The sequence below is a fragment of the Callithrix jacchus genome, chromosome 7 (genome assembly GCF_049354715.1).
Source record: "Callithrix jacchus isolate 240 chromosome 7, calJac240_pri, whole genome shotgun sequence".
Classification (NCBI taxonomy): Eukaryota; Metazoa; Chordata; class Mammalia; order Primates; family Cebidae; genus Callithrix; species Callithrix jacchus.
Genome location: NC_133508.1, coordinates 110,315,831 through 110,335,893, shown reverse-complemented (window position 1 = coordinate 110,335,893; position 20,063 = coordinate 110,315,831). Strand labels below are relative to the sequence as shown.

Sequence of the window (20,063 nt, the reverse complement as noted above, 5' to 3'; positions counted from 1 at the left end):
CTGAATTATTTTTCTGTATAAGACATTTCCTGGAGAAGTCTTGAACAGTGGATAAATCTACTGTTCTGACTGAAAGTGTGAAATCTCTTTAGGCAATTTCAGTGATAAGCACATTCTTCAATGTGCATCAGGAACAGGTCAAGAATTCTCTTTGTGTTCACTAAAATTTATGATGAACAAGAGTTAAGAGAAATAAAAAGTCAGACAACCAGATTAGCATAACATTATCCAAAATGACCTGTTAAGAATACTATAAAAACCCAAATGATCACAACTTCTGATGTATGGCTTTAGACAATCCTTCAGTTTATCACTTAATGTCACAGAATATACATTAAATAAAAATGTATATGACAACCTGAATTATAATTTTCTCTAGCAAACTTAAATCACAGTGCCAACATGGAAAATCTAGTAAGATAATCAAATAAATAGTCTACACATCAGAATGTATTAACACATTACAATAAAAATGAACCCAAGGTGTACATCTTATACCACATGAAACTACATGTTACTTCCTGCACCGAGTAAAAGTATTAAAATAATTGCATTATATGTTTTAATTGAGCATCAATAGACGAAATAGTGAAAATGTTTCCCTTGAGAAATTACTTTTGATAATTTTGCAATAAATGTAAAGTTTAAAAATGAAAGCTGAATTTTTTGATTAATAATTTATATTTCTATTTAATAATGATAAAAATAATGAATTACCAAATGCCTATAGTTTCTTAAATCGCATACTGAAACTTAAATAAAAGTTACTTCTAAGAACGATCAAAAAAGGATTTTTGAAAAAATATGTTTTCAAAATAATTCTGTTGAGATAACATATTGTATCATATTTCTCATACAAAAGATAATATCTTAGCTGATTTTTGTTCTCTCTCACTTTCCATTCACTATATTTTATTTCCATCTAATGAGCATGTTAGTTAACTTGTGACATAAGTGAAGCTAATCCATGACTGGACAAAAGTAACCAAGCGTTTTTCTCAATCCCTATGAAGCTTAGAGTCTAGAGAAGACAAGTGAATAAATGATCAAAATATGGTAAGATAAGTAAGATGAGGAAATAGAAACTTAATTATTACATTGGTGCAAAGATAATAGCAGTTTCTGCTATTATTTTTAATATATAAAGCAATTTGCTCAATGAAACACAGCAAATAAATAACAGATGTAGATTTTTCAATACACAACTGCCAGACTCCAAAACCCTTGTCATCAAGGGCAGCTGACATATTAAGGAAATAAGAGTAAAACATGAAATTATAAACAATTGATATAACATTTAAAGTAACAAAAACGTGATTAAGAAAACGATCTAAATGTAATAAACAAATATTATTGAGTATTATTCCAGAATAGACTTGTTGAGTATCCAATACAAAAGATGACATCTATTTTTTTCTAACAATATTTAAATATTTCAAAGGTACAATTATCTCATAGGTTGGAATAAGAAATATAATAATGATATTATATTTGATAAAGTCATAATAATCAAAATTAATCTAATTAGAGATAGCATACTTTTTGTTTTTTACATTTTACTTCTAAACAAACATTTTGACCTGTGTACTAAGAAATATCAAGTAATAAAGAATCACCATATCATATGTTGTGATATCAAAAATAAAATATTTTAAACTATGTAATCTAATTGCACCCCAATTACAAGTGCATTTTGAAAAATTAGGAAATTTTAAAACTAAAAACAGTCTTAACGACACAAATACATTAGTAAATCATCCAACCAACATACTTTTAAAATGTCAAAAATATTTCTGGGGTAAGAGGAAACTTACAATGCAAGACAATTGTAAATACTTCTGTTAATCTGTCAGTGTTAAAGTATATATTTGTTTTGACACATTAAGATGAAGGAAGATCTTAGATTATGTTTACTAAATGTGTTTATGGAATAAGAACAGAAGTTTCATTGACTATTGAGATTGTTATATATTTGAAATTTAATGGAATGAATCAATGAATAACCCACTTTTAAATAATGACAACATTCTTAGATTGAAATTATGTTTAGTACATACTTGCTTACCATACATTTTTCAGTTATAAATAATTTAAAATATCTCTATTGCAGATATTATTATCATTGTAATCACCTAAGAGTTATAGATGGTTACGTGGTGCTTGCACAAAAAGATAATTAGTAACCAAAAACAGTGACATTCAACTTAGTGTGAAGTTTTAAATTTTTCATCTATACACAAAGGTCTCATTATATAAGTATATTAATATTGTGATGTTGATGATTAATATTAATTATATTATTCAATGGTTAAAAAATTTCTCCCTGAAAATTATATTTATTTTGCTTTTTAAAATTGTAACACATTTGGTTAAGTTTTAAAAAAATCAATTATATTTATAAATATAGTTGATTCTCATTATTCACAGTAGTTACATTCTAGAAAGTCATCATGAACACTGAATTAGCAAATACTGAATCACTGCCCCTAGGAGAAATAAATATAGGATTAAGCTTCTGTGAACCTTTGTCACAATGCTGGCATCAACTGATCAATACATAACTTTGTTTTTGGTGTGTTTCTATTTAAATATATATTTTAAATATATACCATTGATTAATTAACATTGAACATGATGAGTAACACTAAAACTCATGCCAGAATATAGTTTTTCTAACACATGTACTTTCCTCATTAGGAATATTATAGCTTTCTTTTTTTTTATTATTATACAGTAAGTTCTGGGGTACATGTGCAGAACATGCAGTTTTGTTACATAGGTATACACACCTGGGTATGTGATGTTCCCCTCCCTGTGTCATTGTATTCTCATTGTTCAACACCCACTTATGAGTAAGAACATGCAGTGTTTGGTTTTCTGTGCTAGTGTCAGTTTGCTGAGAATGATGGTTTCCAGGTTCATCCATGTCCCTGCAAAGGACATGAACTCATCATTTTTATGGCTGCATATATTCCATGGTGTATATGTGCCTTTATCCAGTCTATCATTGATGGACATTTGTGTTGGTTCCACGTCTTTGCTGTTGTGAACAGTGCCACAATAAACATACGTGTGCATGTGTCTTTTTTTCTTTCTAAATGGTCCATATTTATTAGTACTCTGGTCAGAGAAATTCAAACTCTACCATTTGGAGGTTTTCTGGAATTCCAGGCTGTCTGTTGGACTGTAGGCTTCAAAGCCTTGGCTTGTCATACTGGGCCAGGTTTGTGTGAGAGATAGGCCTGCAGCTGAACCAGAAAAATGCTGAGAGAGAAACCCAGTTCTCCTACCTGGTACTTTGTGGGTGAGAGATACTGAAACAGACAGTGGAAAGAAGAGCTAGATATCTCATTCTCATCAGGAAGATTGTACAGTTCTATGACTTGGGATATGTCATAATCATCAGAGTACAAAGCCGGAACTGAGGCCACCAGCTTCTCCCACTGAGTATCTTGCATTTGGAAATCACTTGTGGGACTCTCAGTGAAGGTAGAGTTCCATGTGCAATCGGTAGGGTCTAAGGGCTGAGGAGGAAGAGAGCTATAGAAATCTGAAACCACAGGAGAAAAAACATAAGAAATGATTGGATGTTCTCAGGAAGGTGGGCACACTCTTCTTGAATAGAAGGATTTGGTTTGGTTGCATTGCTTATTGCTGCTGCTGCTGCTACTTTTTCCATTTGAATCACCAGTTCCTGAAGCAAACCGTTACTGTGTCTTTACAATAGCATAATTTACAATCCTTTGGGTAAATACCCAGTAATGAGATTGATGGGTCAAATGATACTTCTATTTCTAGATCCTTGAGGAATTGTCACACTGTCTTCCACAATGGTTGAACTAATTTATGCTCCCACCAACAGTGCAAAATTGTTCCTATTCCCCCACATCCTCTACAGCATCTGTTCTCTCCTGATTGTTTAATGACTGCCATTCTAACCAACATGAAATGGTATCTCAATGTGGTTTTGATTTGTATTTCTCTAATAACCAGTGATGATGAGCTTTTTTTTTTGTATATCTCTTCTAGACAATATGTAGCTGGATTTTGTTTTACTACATGCTTTTTCAATTTTTTCTCTTTAACTGGAGAATTTAGTCTCTTTTTACTTATTGTGATTAGTAATGTGGTATTTCTATCACCCTGTTGGTGCTTACCATTTATTAACTCTTTCTATGTTTTTTGTTCAATTTTGGCTTATTTTGGATCAATTGTTTTTAAAAATACAACTTCCCCTGTTAAATTTTGCAATGTTTTCATTGTTTCTTTTCCTTTAGTGATTATGCTATAAACTGTAATGTGTATATAACTTATGAAACTCTAAGTTTAACTGATGTTTTTTATCTTCTGAAAGTGCATCCTCAATAATATTCTAACTACTTTATTTTATTTTTATTTGTTTTTTAGTATACTTTAAGTTCTGGGGTATATGTGCTTTTCTTCATATTTTTGTTGGCTGTATAAATGTGTTATTTTGAGAATGTCTGTTCATGTACTTTGTCCACTTTTTTATGGGACTGTTTGTTTTTTTCTTGTACATGTGTTTAAGTTCTTTGTAGATTCTGGATATTAGCCCTCTGTCAGTTGGGTAGACTACACAAATTTTTTCCCATTCTGTTGGTTGCTGGTCCACTCTAATGATCATTTCTTTTGCTGTGCAGTTTAATTAGTCCCATTTGTCTATTTTGGCCTTTTTTTTCCATTGCTTTTGGTGTTTTAGTCATGAAGTCCTTGCCCATGCCTATGCCTATGCCTATGTCCTGAATGATATTTCCTAGGTTTCTGCTAGGGTTTTTATGGTATTAGATCTTATATTTAAATATTTAATCCATCTGGAGTTAGTTTTTGTATAAGGTGTAAGGAATGAATCCAGTTTCAGCTTTCTGTCTATGGCTAGTCAGTTTTTCTAACATCATTTATTAAATATGGAATCCTTTCCCCACTGCTTGTTTTTGTCAGATTTGTCAAAGATCAGATGGTTGGAGATGTGTCTTTCTTATACTTAAGGACACTAAACAGCACTTTAGTTTGGGGATCATTTTAACAGGAAGATCACCAACAAGGAACACAGAAATGGAAAAAAAAAATGTAACGTTAAATAGACCGTGTAAAGGACCCTTGTTTGAAGAATGAGAGCTAAAACAAGAAAGCAGAGCATTGCCCTGTTTCACCGTATCTGGAAACATGCCATTTGACAACACAATTTCTTTTTCTCCTTCACATTATATGAATTACTAAGGCAGCCTCATGTGTTGATTTTGAGGTCTCAAAAAATTTTAGTCTGTAGGCAAATCTGCAAATACAGAATTTGAAAATCATGAAGATCTACAGTATGTTGCTATATCTGTCATGTGAGCATTCCTCTTTCCTTTTTGAGTTTAATTCAGATATGAGATGAGTGACACCTAATTGATTATAGAATTTTTAGGAACTCCTCCTCTAGGCCCTTCTTTATAGAATAATCTGAAGCAAATATCTTCTGCTAAAGATATTTCTTAATTTGATTCAAGATTTTCCCTGATTTTGAGAATAAAAATGTTGGTAAATATGTTAGAAACTAATAAGACATAAATGGGTACAAATATGCAAAGACAAAACCAGTAATCACATCATTTGTACTATCATGATGTTTTGACAGATGCCTATCCCCTTTGGTCAGAACCAATTTTGATTGACCAGACATATAGCTTTCAATATACCTATGATATGTTATTTTAAAAACAGTGTATATCACTTCAATAAGTAAGGATACCCATACTTTCCCTCCAAGAATGCATATCTTCATTATATGCAAAGTTTTATAAGTGCATAATGTAGCGATAAAAATGTATTAAAATGTTAAAATCAAAATCAGTAATTTTCTATTAGAATGAAGAAAATAAAAATAAAATTAATGGTTACTGAATTTCAAAGTTGCATGTAGAAAAAGTAGAAAAAGAGAAACCAAAGAATCAAAACACAGAAGGCTAAAAGTTTTATGATCCTGTTTACATGACATTTTGGAAAGGCAAAACTATAGTGACAGAAATTGGAATCATTGTCACAAATCCCAGAAAGTGGTTGCCAGAGGTGGTGGATGGGGGGAGTGATTGGTTACAAAGAAACTTTTGGACATGATATAAATGAAAAAAATTGGTGTACTGAACAGTACTAAGATTAAGGACTTCTGCTCATCACGTGACACCACTAAAAGTATAATGTTGTCCACAGAATGAGAGAAGGTGTTCCAATACCTTCATCTAACAAAGGAGTTATATTCAGGATACCAAAACAGCTCCACTCAATAGCAAAAACAGACTTTGTTTTTAAATATGGCATAACATATCCAAATGAACAACCTGCATAAAGAATGTTCTAAATTGTAGGTCATAAAGAAAATGCAAATTAATTGCATGAAAACAACCACTAAAATTTTTAAATAAAAATTTAAAAATTATGAAAAATACCAAATGTAGGCAAGGATATTGAGCTACCGGAACTCTCCATTGTTTTGTGGATAGTTCAACCACTTTGTAAAACTGTTTGGTGGTATCCACCAAAGTTGAATATATGCTTACTCTATTTTCCTACAATTCTATTTCTAGGTTTATATCAGAATACATTCTATGTGCATATTTACCATATACGTAATGTTTATCAACAGACATTTCATCAACAAACACATATCAGAATGGTCATGGCAGCACCAAGAGTAATACTATAAAACTAGAAAAACTCAATGATTCTTAATAGCTGATTGGACACATAAATTATGGTGTTTTATACAATGGTGGAATTCTATATAGCAATGAGAAGGAATTAACTAAAGCTGTATGCAATGAAATGTTTGAATTTGACAAGTATATTATCGCATGAAAGAACTTAGAACAAAAAGAGTTCATTCTATAGGATTCACGACACATTTTTGTTTCTGGATGCCAGAAAAATAAAAATTATCCTTGTTGAGTGGTGTTTAAAAGGAGTACAAGGTATACTTCTAGAATTCTAGTAATGCTAGATTTCATCACCTGGTGAGTTCTCTGTCTAGATTTTTTTTCATTTCTTGTGAAAACTCTTCAAGCTGTTTAATATGATTTCTATATATATCTGACTATATGTTATATTTCAATAAAAAGTTAAGAAAATTTGATTGCTTATAGAAAAATGGATTTGTTCGGACAACTTAAAATTTTTCAAATTTTTAATATATTTCCTTTTTCTGTTTTTTCAAGATTGACTGAGACTTTTCCCAAGCTTTTTTTCTGTTTAAAGTCTTGGTTTAAATAGAAAAAATAGAACCTTGTGAACAGATAGCTGTTCACAAGTTTCTGACTGGTCTGGTATTGGAAAATCTCTGGCTGTTTTGGCTCTCAAAAGGTCTTCTATTTTGTATTTGCTATTTTTAAGGTCCTTGTCTGCTGGGTGTCTCTGTATTAAGGTGGAATGAAAGGTCAACGAGTATTTCCTCTTCAGTTTTCTATACTTTATCAAGCTTACTCAAACCTAAGACTGTTTTACATGTAATTGAAGCAAACATCCTTATTAAGAACAATGTTCTATTTTCTAACAAGAAAAGTTTACCAACTCACAAGTACAAGTTTTCTAGAAAATTACATATCTTATATAGCTTAATCTCGTGTTTGTTTTCATTTAATTATGAGCCTCCCTGTGATATGATGGTTGTGACACTAATCCTGTTCTAAATCTCTCAACAGGAGAGCCTCTGAAACTCATGGACACTCCCCATCCCTATTTCAACTTTACCTTACTAATTTTGCAAACAACTGGTAAGTTACTACTTAATAAACTTTCTTATGATCTGTATTTTCACTGGGGATTTCACAGTCTTGTGTTTCAGAGACTATTTTTTAATAGACCAACCTATTTTTATTTATTTTTGTTTTTGTCCTATAGTAAGCATAAATTAATTTAAAATATGCTTTATAAATATTTGATGCTAATAATATTACATGATCTGTCATTGTGAAAGCCAATTTCACACAAAACAGAGAAGGTAGTAATGTAATTTTCTAGGTGTTAATTTATTTTCCATGCTGTCGATACTCACATCTGGGCCTTCTGGGTTTTTTACCTTATCACCTATTAACTTTTACAATTTATCTCAGTAAAGTTTTTTGCAAGGAGATGTACACTGTGGTATGAGTAACTGAAAATAGCTTCCCATTGCTGCTTTACTAATGGTTCCCAAATATTAGTTGCATAAATTATGCTGGGTTTAAAAGATGGATATCCCTATACATTATTCCTGGAGATATTTACTCAGAAGCATTAAAGAGCACATGTCACTTCCTCCTGGTGTTTGTGCTGAAATTTGTAGTAACTATTCTGTAGTTTTTCTATTATTTTTGTGTTTTAGTCATTTGTCAACACAAGCCAGTTTCCTAGCATAACTATAAAACTTGGAGGGTAGAAAATCACCTTGAGAAAGTCACCCATCATGTGTTTCAAGTTTAATCATGAATTCAGTAGCTCATTTTTAAAGAAAATTACTATTTTAGTTCTGTAGGTTATCGGAATTGGATTAGGTACTGGGTTTTAAAAAACTGACTAGAACTCTGTCCCTGCCCTCAAGAACATAAAACTACTATTATAACTACTATTGGTGAGGAAGGAGACCCAGGAGTCTAAGATCACCTCCCCCTGGACTTCCACACCGCATTTCAATAGAAGAAAAGGCTGGCCAACTGGTGCCTCCTAAATCACCTTCCTGTAAATAGCAGGCACGGTGTGGAAAAATCTCTCCGAAAAACATTGTTTTTACTTAAACAAGATCAAACCCCCACCCCACTCCTCCATCTGGAAACCAGAACCCTTTCATATGTGATTTGTAAAGCTGTAAACCCAAGACCCTTTCACTTGTAATTTCTAAGGCTGTGAACCTAAGATTCTTTCATGTGTAATATCTAGAGTGTAAGCTAATAAAAAAGGCAGAGCTTCTCTTTGTTAGATGAGCTTGGTGGTTAGACAAATTGTTGCCTTGTTCCAGGGCCATAATAAAACCTCTTCCTTCCTAGTTTGGTGTCCCAGAGGTCTGTTTCTCCCAGCTACTCCTGCTTCATTACTACTACCACTACCTTACCACACTACTACTACTACTACTACTACTATATTACTACTAGTAGTAATGACCAAAATCAACACAACCACATGAGAAACAAGAAAAAGCATTTATGGAGTCATTATTACATGACTATTACTATGAGCATTTTGATTAGCACAGCAACTTGAGTTGGGAGCTACTAACCTTAATTTACTGTTTAATAGAAGACTGAATTAAGGCTCAGAAAGATTAACTAACCATCTCCAGTTCCTCCAGTTATTAATCTATTATAGAGTCGAATAAATACAATAAATTAAACATGCTAACTCAGCTAACTAATAGACATGACTAATTTACATAATTAGTAAAAAATAGTTATGTAACAATCAAGAAACTATCAATATTGCCTAATGGTGAGTGCAATAGGGGTGGGTCAAGAAAAGCTTTACCAAGGATGTGACTTAAAGAAAGTACAATTAGTTATTTTCCAGATGGAGAAGGGTTTAGATAGGAATAGAGGAGGATGGTATTATATAGTGTAGAAAGAAAAAGGGAACTTATTAAGCCAAAGCACTGAGGTAGAGCCACATTTCATCTAAAATTTGAGGAGCATGAGAATGAAAGAATGTGTAGTCATACAAGATTTAAAGGGAACTTGAAAGGGTGGTTTCAATAAAACTATGATATTGACAATGATTTGATTGCTGAAAATGAGATTTGTTGGTTCAGGATTATAGTTTATAAATAACTTTGGATAAAATATCTATAAATCAATGGAGATTAAAAATGAGCAGATATAATAAAATTTTTCTCTTATGTTTAATCCTTAGGTGGCAGAAAGTCCTCCATATCTAACAGGAAGAAAACCTTTGAAACTTTTAATAGAGATCTAACAAAAATTTTGTTTCTAATCAATTTTGACTGAGCATAGTAGCTTCAGACCTAGAACATACTCTCTAAATCCATAATTGAATACAAGATGTTTTAGTGCAGTAGAAGGACTATAGGACAGGTGAGTTCCAAAATTCTGACCTAGCCCCAGAGAGCTTTTGAATTCATCCAGGAAGGAATTCAAGGGCAAGCTGATGGTGTTAGATAGCAATCTTTTATTGAACAGTGCTGCTCCTTGTGAAACAGGTTACCTCATAGGCAGTGGGCCCAGAGTCCAAAACTTATGGGCTGTTGGCAACTGTATTTACACCCAGTTGCACCCACTTTCAATTACATGCAAATTAAGATGCAAATTGAGGAATGGGTTATTTAGCACTTTCAAGGAAAAGGGCAATAATTTATGGGTCATTGGTAAGGAAAGGGATAATAACTTCCTGGTCATTGCCACAGCATTTGTAAGCTGTCATAGTGCTGGTGGGAGCCTTTTATGCTGATGAGAAATGAGGGAAACTAGGAATTACTTTCATCACCATCTGCTTGTTTTTACCAGTTTTTTTTTTTAAACTTCATCCTGTCAGGACTAGGAAAGACTCCCTTCTGGTCTCCTACCTCAGTTTTGTCTGGATTATATTACAGACCTAACAATTAGGAGTATGAGGACTAAAATAAAATTTTATTTAGTATTATTAATATTTTGTTTTTAAAAAGTTTGAAGAGAAAATATCTTTAGTCCAGAAAAATAACTGCAAGAATAGTCTTCTTATTCATAAAAAATATTTTATTCAGTTGTTAAATATCTTTAAAATATATCTGCAAAAAATGTACTAACTTCTGTCATCTATTCCACAGCTGTCTTCCGCCAGTTGAAAGTCTATGAATGTAACAGTTCAAATTAAAATTGCTAATCCTAGATTTAAGGAAAAAAGATACTAGGAAAGAGCTTTCACATTTTATCTGGCATGTAAGACTAAGAACAAGTGATTCTGTCAAATAACAAAGCACCTTGTACATTTTTTTTCTTGTGAATGAATGAAAATGTTTCAGAGACTGTTTAAAATTTTCTCATATGCAACTAAAAGAAATGACTAAACATATCAGCATACAAGTATCTTGATAAAGAAATTTTATTTGGAAAACTTTAACAATGGAAGAAGAGGAAATAATTTAATTAGAACTCAAGAAGAAAGACTATCATACAGAAACGTGATCTAATGAGACTGTGTTAATATCCATCTTGATTCAAAGATAAGTTTGACACTTAGGTATACAGAAGTTAAAAAAAAATTTATAGGCAAGTAAACTGCAGATCACCTGGGTCCCATAAGGGCATGAATACAGGTCCCAAATTCAATGCACTCAGCAAAAGGCATTGCTTTATTAAACTTCAGTAATTATTAGCAATGGTATTCTGATGGTGTTGAGATCTACTTATTCACACACATAATTTTTTGGTAATATAGAGACAACTTTTTGAAATAGCTGTTTTCTAAATTTACTGAAGGTCTTTTCCTAAATGAATTCTTATGTTCCTATGCCCTTCTCTATTTACATGGTGAAATCCTACTCAGCATTCAATTTTCAAGTAAAATAGTCAATAAAATAATTAATAATAAGTTATATAATTTACCTAATATTCAATTAAAATGCAACTCCCCAATATCCTCCCTGTACTTTTTATGACTAGCTTTTTTTTATACCCATATAATTTCCCTCTTTGTTTTCCTGCAAAGACCTTTGTTGTAGCACTAATGCTGATTTGTCACCCTTTTTAGACATCATAAATTATTAAAACCCAAACAGAGAGTATTTCTTTAACTTTAAAATTTTTCTGAAAACCTGGCACATAGTAAGTGATTAATGAACACATCATAATTATCAAGTAAAAATGAATAAACAAAAAAATAAAATGTAAATCAATTAATGGTTGAATGAAATAATTGACAAGTGTCGGTAGGAAGGGTAATTATCATCCTTCTCACTTCCACTTGTGCTTCCATTTCATTGACCCTTACTTTTATAAACCTGTGTTCATATCATTGGCCTCCAGCAGTCTCTACGGCTTCTAATTGATAACAATTATTGTTCTCTCCGTTCACTTTTAGTTTCCTTCTCCTAATTTGGTTTCTTTCTTCTCTGCCCAAACTCACCAATCCTAGATGTATTCAAGACAGATTCAACTTTTTAGCATACCAATTGCTTGACCTCATCTTCTCTATAACCTTGTCTGCTTCTTGATTCTTGTTATTACCTTACATTGTTTTTTCTTTGACATAATAATTCGAAACCCCTATTCTTCAGCCTCAGCTTTCCATTCACCAACAAGTTGCTTTAGTCATCCAGAGAGTTCTGGAACCTACTTCCTCAACTTCTTTACTGCTTTCCAAACTCCTTTACTCTCTTTTCCTGCTCATTATAATCCATCATAGCCCACAGTCTATTAAAAACATTCTCACAACTTGTTATAACTCTGTGCCAGCTTAAAAGCACTGGAGAAAAATCTCAAATTTTCTCATGTTTATGCAACTATCGAGTAATATTTTCCATCTCCGTTCTGCCAATAATTGTATTCTTCCATAGTTCTCCCTCTCCTGTTCTCCAGAGTGTCAAAACTGACTCTGGTTTCTGTGAGGTGTTTACTCCAAACAAATCAGAAGTGCTTTTGATAATCTTCTAAATAAAACTAATATTTTCTTCTTTCCTGCTCTACTTCATTTACTATGTTTATAGTTGAGATTAGGTTTAAGCATCACTTTCTTTGTTCAGCCATTCCTGACTCTCTAATTAGTATTAGGTTAATATTTCCTCCAAGTTGTCCTTCAGCCATTATAACTCTTTTCATGCTTTAGTTTTCTGATTTAATTGTACGTCTTCCTTAATATACTGCTATCAACATAGGAAGAATAAAATTAAAAATAATAATTTTAAATTAAAAAACTAAAATTAAAATAATATATATTTTTTCTCCCTTAAAATTAAAATATATATTAAAAATATATATTTTTGTCTCCCTTAAAATTAAAAATAATATATATTTTTTCAAAGTGCTATCACCTAAATGTGTCCCCCAGTATTCATTGTTTGAACACTGAATCCACAATGAGACAGTGTTAGAAGGGAAGGCCTGATAAGAAGTCTATAGGTCATGAGAGTTTCACTTTTATGTATCAATTAAAGCTGCTGTAAAATGGGGTAGATTATTCTGCTCTTCTGTTTTTCTGCCATCCGGGAACACAATTTATCCTTTTTTACCCTTCCACCTTCTGCCACATAAGGACGCAGTATGAAGCATCCATGCCAGATATTAATGTTGTGATCTTGAACTTTCCAGCCTCCAGAACTGAAAGGAAACACATTTCTGTTCTTTATAAATATCCAATCACATGTATTTTGTTATAGTAGTATAAAATAAACTGAGACACAAAGTAGTATATGAATATGGTTAAAATATCTATCAATAAAGGGTTTATTATATCAATTAAGTTCACCCTGCCTCAAAATTCTCAACAGCCAATCTTAATCCCCGGAGGAGAATTACATTGATTTATTTCAACTGTTTATATTTTCTAAGAGATGACCTCATGGCTGTGTATGATATGTGTATGACATTGTTTCTTGAGATCTTTTAAGATATTACCACTTGTCTTTTTAGAATAATAATAGATCAAAATGTAGCTTGACTCAACCCATCTCTTCGTGTCCCTTGCATTTATATTTAACATTATCTTTACACTTTGACTACTTTTAAGAGAGTACTTAGCCTCACCAAACATTTTTTTTATCTCATAAAATGTAAAATAACTTTTAAAATATTCCCTCATACACTTGCAAATTAGAAACTGAGTGTTCACTATATGTTTAAATGGTCACAAAGGGCATATTCTAAAACATATTATAAATATTTAATTTTTAAAATAAATAAAATATTTCATCCTTTCAAAAAATGTACTTAATTTTTTTTTTAATTTCATGTGTTTTTTCTTTCTTCTTTTCTTCACCATTTATTTTAATTTCTGGGATACATGTGCAGGGTGTGCAGGTTTGTTGCATAGGTAAATGCATGCCATGATGGTTTGCTGCACAGATCAACCCATCACCTAGGTATTTAACCCAACATCTATTATCTATTCTTCTTGATGCTCTCCCTCCCACCACCCCCTCGGCTGGCTCCAGTGTGTCCATGTATTTCCATTGTTCAGCTCACACTTACAAGTGAGAATATGTGGTGTTTTGTTTTCTGTTCCTGCATTAGTTTTCTGAGGATAACAGCTTCTAGCTTCATCTGTGGTATGGGTAGTGGTGGTGAGGCAGAAGAATCACTTGAGCCTGGGAGGCGGAAGTTACAGTGAGCCAAGCTTGTGCTAATGCACTCCATCCTGGGCTACAGATTGACACTGCTCTAAAAAAATAAAAGTAAAAATAAAAAAGAACGAAAGAGCAAGCAAACCTGTTTGAAAGTATTCTTAGAAGAATTTGGCATGTGTCCTTTTTAATCAGCTATACACATGAACAGAGTGGCTTCTTTCTTCCTGGAATATTCTGGCTATAGGTTCAGGGCAAATAGAGTGGACAGTAATGATACAGTGCACAGTAGTTATATGTGTATTGGTTATGTGTTTCATCATTTCCAAATGGAGCCATTTGTTCTGATAGGATCTAACCGAGAGCGTTGCCTACAAAGCTTAAGGGACCTCAGTAATCATAGGCTATTGGGTATATAGCCAGGAGAAGAAGCTGAGGGAAGTATGGAGAGCATCATGTCTGGATGAGAAAGCAGTGCAGTATCTAAGTTGAGTTTCTGAAGAATCCATATCTATGAGATTTGAAAAGAGCTGACCTTAAGGCAATTCTAACATTTCAGTAATCATAAAGAAGTACACTATAAGGACACTTCTAAGAAGCTGGCTTACAGCTTCACTAGCCAATTTTGCCAAATGGTCACAGCTGACCACAACGAAAACCATTAAATGTAGTCCTAATTCTGTACAACAATGTGCCTCACTAAAATTTTAAAGGATGTGGAATCTTATGTGATATCTGATGTCTCTACAATATACACCAATTTTAGTACCTAGTTATGTCCAGGATTTTCAAATAAGATGTTTTCCTCCATTGCTAAATTTCTGCATTAAATAGTTAAGTGTATGCTCAGTCTACCATCTTGGATCAGAAGCTATAACATCTATATTAGTGATTACTCCAATCACAGCATCCATAATAATCTTTAGCAAATTGTAAGGGCTCATAATATATTTGCTTGATGAATAAATAACTGAATGACTAGACTCTAAAGTAAGTGGCCAATAATAGGCACTAAATAAATATTAATTCATTTTTATATTTCTTTTAGCAAAGTGAAATAGCCATTTTTATATGCATTTAAAACAAGGCATAGCTATCTACATTCTGAACAACATGGATATTAAATTACAAATGTATTTGTTAAAATGTAATTTCTATTTAAGTAAATTTAAATGTTCTGTTGATGGAGTGCTAATATATTCTTAAAATCTATTATTTTTAGTATTTTCTTCTCTAATATTATTATCCAAAAGTCCTAAACTGCCACATTACTTGATATTTATACAGACATAACTCATCATAATGAATTCAGTTTTCAGGTCAATTAGCCAAAAGCAATGACAAAAATCAGTTAAAACAACCACAGTACAGGAACTACAATTTTTCAATAAAGTTTAAATCATAATTAGATAGATACGTGTCATGGACAACATTGACATTGGAAAGATTTCACTATGATATCCCAAGACTCATTTCACTTCAAATACTATCTGTGATTGGTCAACAGAAAACAGTGCTAAATCACAATTAGATGTATTATTTGAAGTAAATGTCTGGTAGATCAGAATCAGAAAACATTATGTTTTCAAAATACAAATAGAGTGCTTCATTTTCTAACTAAATGCATAGGTAGAGTGTCAACAGATCAATGCTCAAATGCTAAAATTTAATGTAAAATGCTATGCATACTTTAGGACATGACTAATGATATAGCTATGTTAAGCTTATTATTATACTAAGAGCATGGTTTCAAAATTAGCCAAATCGAACTTTTGTAAAACTCAGCTTTATTACGGTATAATTTACATACAGTATAATTCATTGATTTTAAGTGTAGATGTCAATGACTTTTGACAAATGTGTATATTTATGTAACTACCTTAAGAAGCGAAATATAGAACTATTTGTATCACTCCCAAAGTTCTTCACCCCATTGTGCAATTAACCTCTCACCCAAATCACTCATTTCTGAAACTGCAGCTCTGATTTCTATCACAATTCTTATGTCTTCCAAATTTGTTTGTAAATGGAATAATAAAATATGTGTTTCTTTGTATCTTTTTTCTGTTAGCAAAATGCTTTAAAGAGGCATATATATTTTTGCATGATTATGAATTTGTTTATTTTTAATTACTTAGTAACAATGGTATATTTTATTGCCTGTATATACCTTATTTGTTTATTCCTTCAGAATTCATGAGATTTGAATTGTTACCATTTTTTAGCTATTGTAAATAAAGATAAAAATATTTGTGTCTAAATCTTTGTGTGGATATCTGTTTTCTATTTTTCTATGTATATATGTAAAAGTGGGAATGCTGAGTCATGTCATGTGTGTTTAATTTCTTGTGAAACAACCAAACTGTTTTCCAAAGTATTGCAGTCCCAGTAGTAACATGCAAAAGTCGTAGTTGTTTCTCCTTCTTGCCCATATCTATATTGCTTTTCCTTTTAATTTTAACCTTTGCGGTGGTTGTGTAGTTATATCTCACTGATGTTTTGATTTGCATTTTACTAAAACAAATGGTGTTAAGAATCTTTTCCTATACTTACTTGCCATTCTTTGGAGACATGGCTCTTCAAGTCTTTAGTGCAGTTTTTAATATGTTTGATTGTTTTATTATTGAGTCATGTGAACTTATTTTTAATATTCTAGGCAAGTTCTTTATTAGATATACATTTTGCAAATATTGTCTCTCAGTCTATAGCTTTTTAAAATTTTCTTTACAGTGTCTTCTGATGAGCAAGTATTTTTAATTTTGTTGAATGTCAATTTATATTGTTTTTTGTAAAATATTAGTACTTCTTATGCCTTAAGAATTTTTGCCTAAACCAATGTTAAACAACTTTTCTTCTATTTTTTCTACAACTTTCGTAGTTTTAGTTCTCATTTTTAGGTCTATTTTTATTTAAAAGTAATTTGTGCCTGTGGTATTAAATAAAAGTTAGGATTCAGTTTTTTTTATATAGCAGTCCAATGGTGCTAGCAACAGTTATAATTATTACCCCTTTTATTAAACTACTTTGGCACCTTGATGAAAATCAATTGGCTGTGGATCCGTTTCTGAACTTTATATTTTGTTCAATTGGTTTCTACATCTATCCTTATGCCAACACTACTCTCTTCTGATTACTGCAGTTTTAGAATAAGTCCTGAAATCAGGTACTTTAAGTCCCTCAACTTTGTTTATCTTTTTCAAAATTGTTTTGTCTATTCTAGATTATTCACATTTTTAAATAAATTTAATAATCAGACTGTCAGTTTTTATAAAATATTTATTCTAGAAAATTGCCAATTTTAAAAATAAGCTCCAGCACATATTAGCTCTGCTACTTTGGGTTGTTATGCAATCTATCAAATACATCCATTTATTTACACTTAATAAGACGGAAATAATGTTACCATATTCATAAAAGACTTAATGAAATAACGTGGCAAAGGTGATAGCCACCCAGTTTGTTTGAAACACATTAGGTATTCCTGAAATGTCTGTTCCCTTCAATGTAATTTTCCCTTCTCCAAAACATAAACAGTTAAGATTCCTGTTCATTGATAATTACTGGATTTTAAATGTTTGACCATTTCAAAGATAAATTTAGGTGTAAATCTATGTTCTCGAATTTCACTGAATTGATTCCATTAACAGTTTTTTACAGATATCTGCAGTAAAGATTAGGCAATTGAGATTCCCAAATCCAGTGACTCAAAATACAAGCATTATATGAATGGATGGTTCTTGTAACTTATGCAATTACTGTGGAATTTAATTGAATAAAATATATTATTAGTATAGTCTTCATATTCTTGAATTGAAGTACATGTTAGTATTTTTTTCTCCCACTCTCTGCATTTATAAAATGCTAGTTTTAACTTACTTAAAAGGCAATATCAAAAATCTATATTGGAAGCTCCTGGTTAAATGACCCAAATGGAAACCTTGGGTGAAACCTGCAACACTGAGCATTAAGTTTTACATGCTCCTGAAAACCTGTGCTTACTTGTCAAAATCTTCACAATTTCAATGCATTTCCATTCTGATCCTAAGAACCTTCTTGCTTTCCTACTTCCTTGCTTTAAGCGTTTAGCTTTGTCTTTTTTATTTGTGTGGATTAAAAAAAAAATATGATGTGAAAAAAAAGACAAATTCTGTTGGTAAAATCTAATAATATTTGGTAATTTACTTTGTATTATATGTTGTGATTCCCCAGGGTGCATACATATTCAATTACTGTCTTTGCCTCTAGACTCTCAGGATTATCACATTCACCTAATTGTTTTGACTACCATGATGTGGATCAGTGATAAATGAATTACTCCAGATCTCTGTGACTCAAACTAATATTTCCAAATTTCAATTACATATATATTTTCTTGATGTCTTCAAGCAACTCAAAATGAACATGTTCAAGAAAATTATTTCCTCTTCAAATCTGTATTTTATATTCCTTTTCTTTACATTTAATTGACTTTTCTTATGAACAACGTAAATTCAATGTAGAGAGTATTAGAATAACAAAAACTATAACAATGAAATATAAATTACCTTTGATTTAATTACAACGAAGGAATCATTTTCTTAGCCATATCTTTTATTCACATATATTTATTTACATGTTGATGTGTCTTAAAATTACATGAGGTTGAGGTAAAAACATATAGGATTAGAAAAGGATTACATTAATTATATTTCCGAAGTTCATAGTGTATCTCCATCATAAATTTCTCCATTCATGCTTTGTTTATTTACTGATTTCTATTCCCATGCTCCTACCCCTATGTCATCCTATCCCTCAGATAACAATTCTAATATATCCCTGTCATTTATCATATTTAAATATGTATTAGAAAAATGTATGCCAATGTGTTAGGACTATGTATTTTTGATTTACATTAAACATGTTTAATGTGTCATCATCTCTCTTTTTAATTTTTATGTGTAGTTTTTAAGATCTACTCATGTTGCTAGGTTTAAAGCTATTCCATTTCTTATTGCTGTGTAAGAACACATGGTTCACATTCATCGTACTTTGCCTACATAGGTATGTTATGGAGACTGAGATTACCCAAACATTTGAACACAGGTAATGAGTTAATAAATATCCTAGAACATGTTTCCTCACATTCTGTACAAATATTTCCCTGAGATATACACCCAAGACTGGAATTGCTGGATCATAGGGTTATGTGTGTCTTAATTTGAGTAATTAGTACCAGAGTGCCTTCTGAATGGATGCCCTAGCCTACATTTTCTTGTAGAGAGCATGAGGATTTTTACATTCCTACTTTGCTGCTTATGTGTCACATTACACTTTATACTTTTTCCCAACAAGTACTGGTTAAATTTATTTGATTAAATGTGAATTAATTTGATTACACATATTTACCTTTGTCTCAATTAATGCCTTTACATCATACATTCTGTAATTGCTAATACATCAAGACATAATGCTAGTATTATTTTCTTTTTATTGTTGCCTCTTTTTGTTTCCTTTGTCTCTTGATTTTTCTTAAATAGACTGAGATTAATTTTGCTTGTCTAAAAGTTCTATTTCTCTTTCTATGTTGGTACTATGTTACCTAAGAGCCATGTTAACACATATATTGAGTCTTGGCAACAAATCCACCAAGTGGTCATTTCTGATATTACAATATTACATTAACTTGAATAATTTTCTGTATATAAATGGTAAGGTCAACATCTATTAAATAACACATTAAAATGCTATTCAATGGCCCTTTGGTTTTACACACACACACACACGTATACATATATATGTATATTTATATATAAATTTTTTCTGTCTTATTTATGTCCTCCTGCTTTCTGCAAGA

General features: G+C 31.6%; 1 pseudogene; it reads right to left on the bottom strand.

Moving 5' to 3' along the window:
* Nucleotides 1-3,141: 3,141 nt before the first annotated feature.
* Nucleotides 3,142-19,648, bottom strand: LOC100412856 (arginine-fifty homeobox pseudogene; annotated as a pseudogene).
* Between the last annotated feature and the right edge of the window lie 415 nt (nt 19,649-20,063).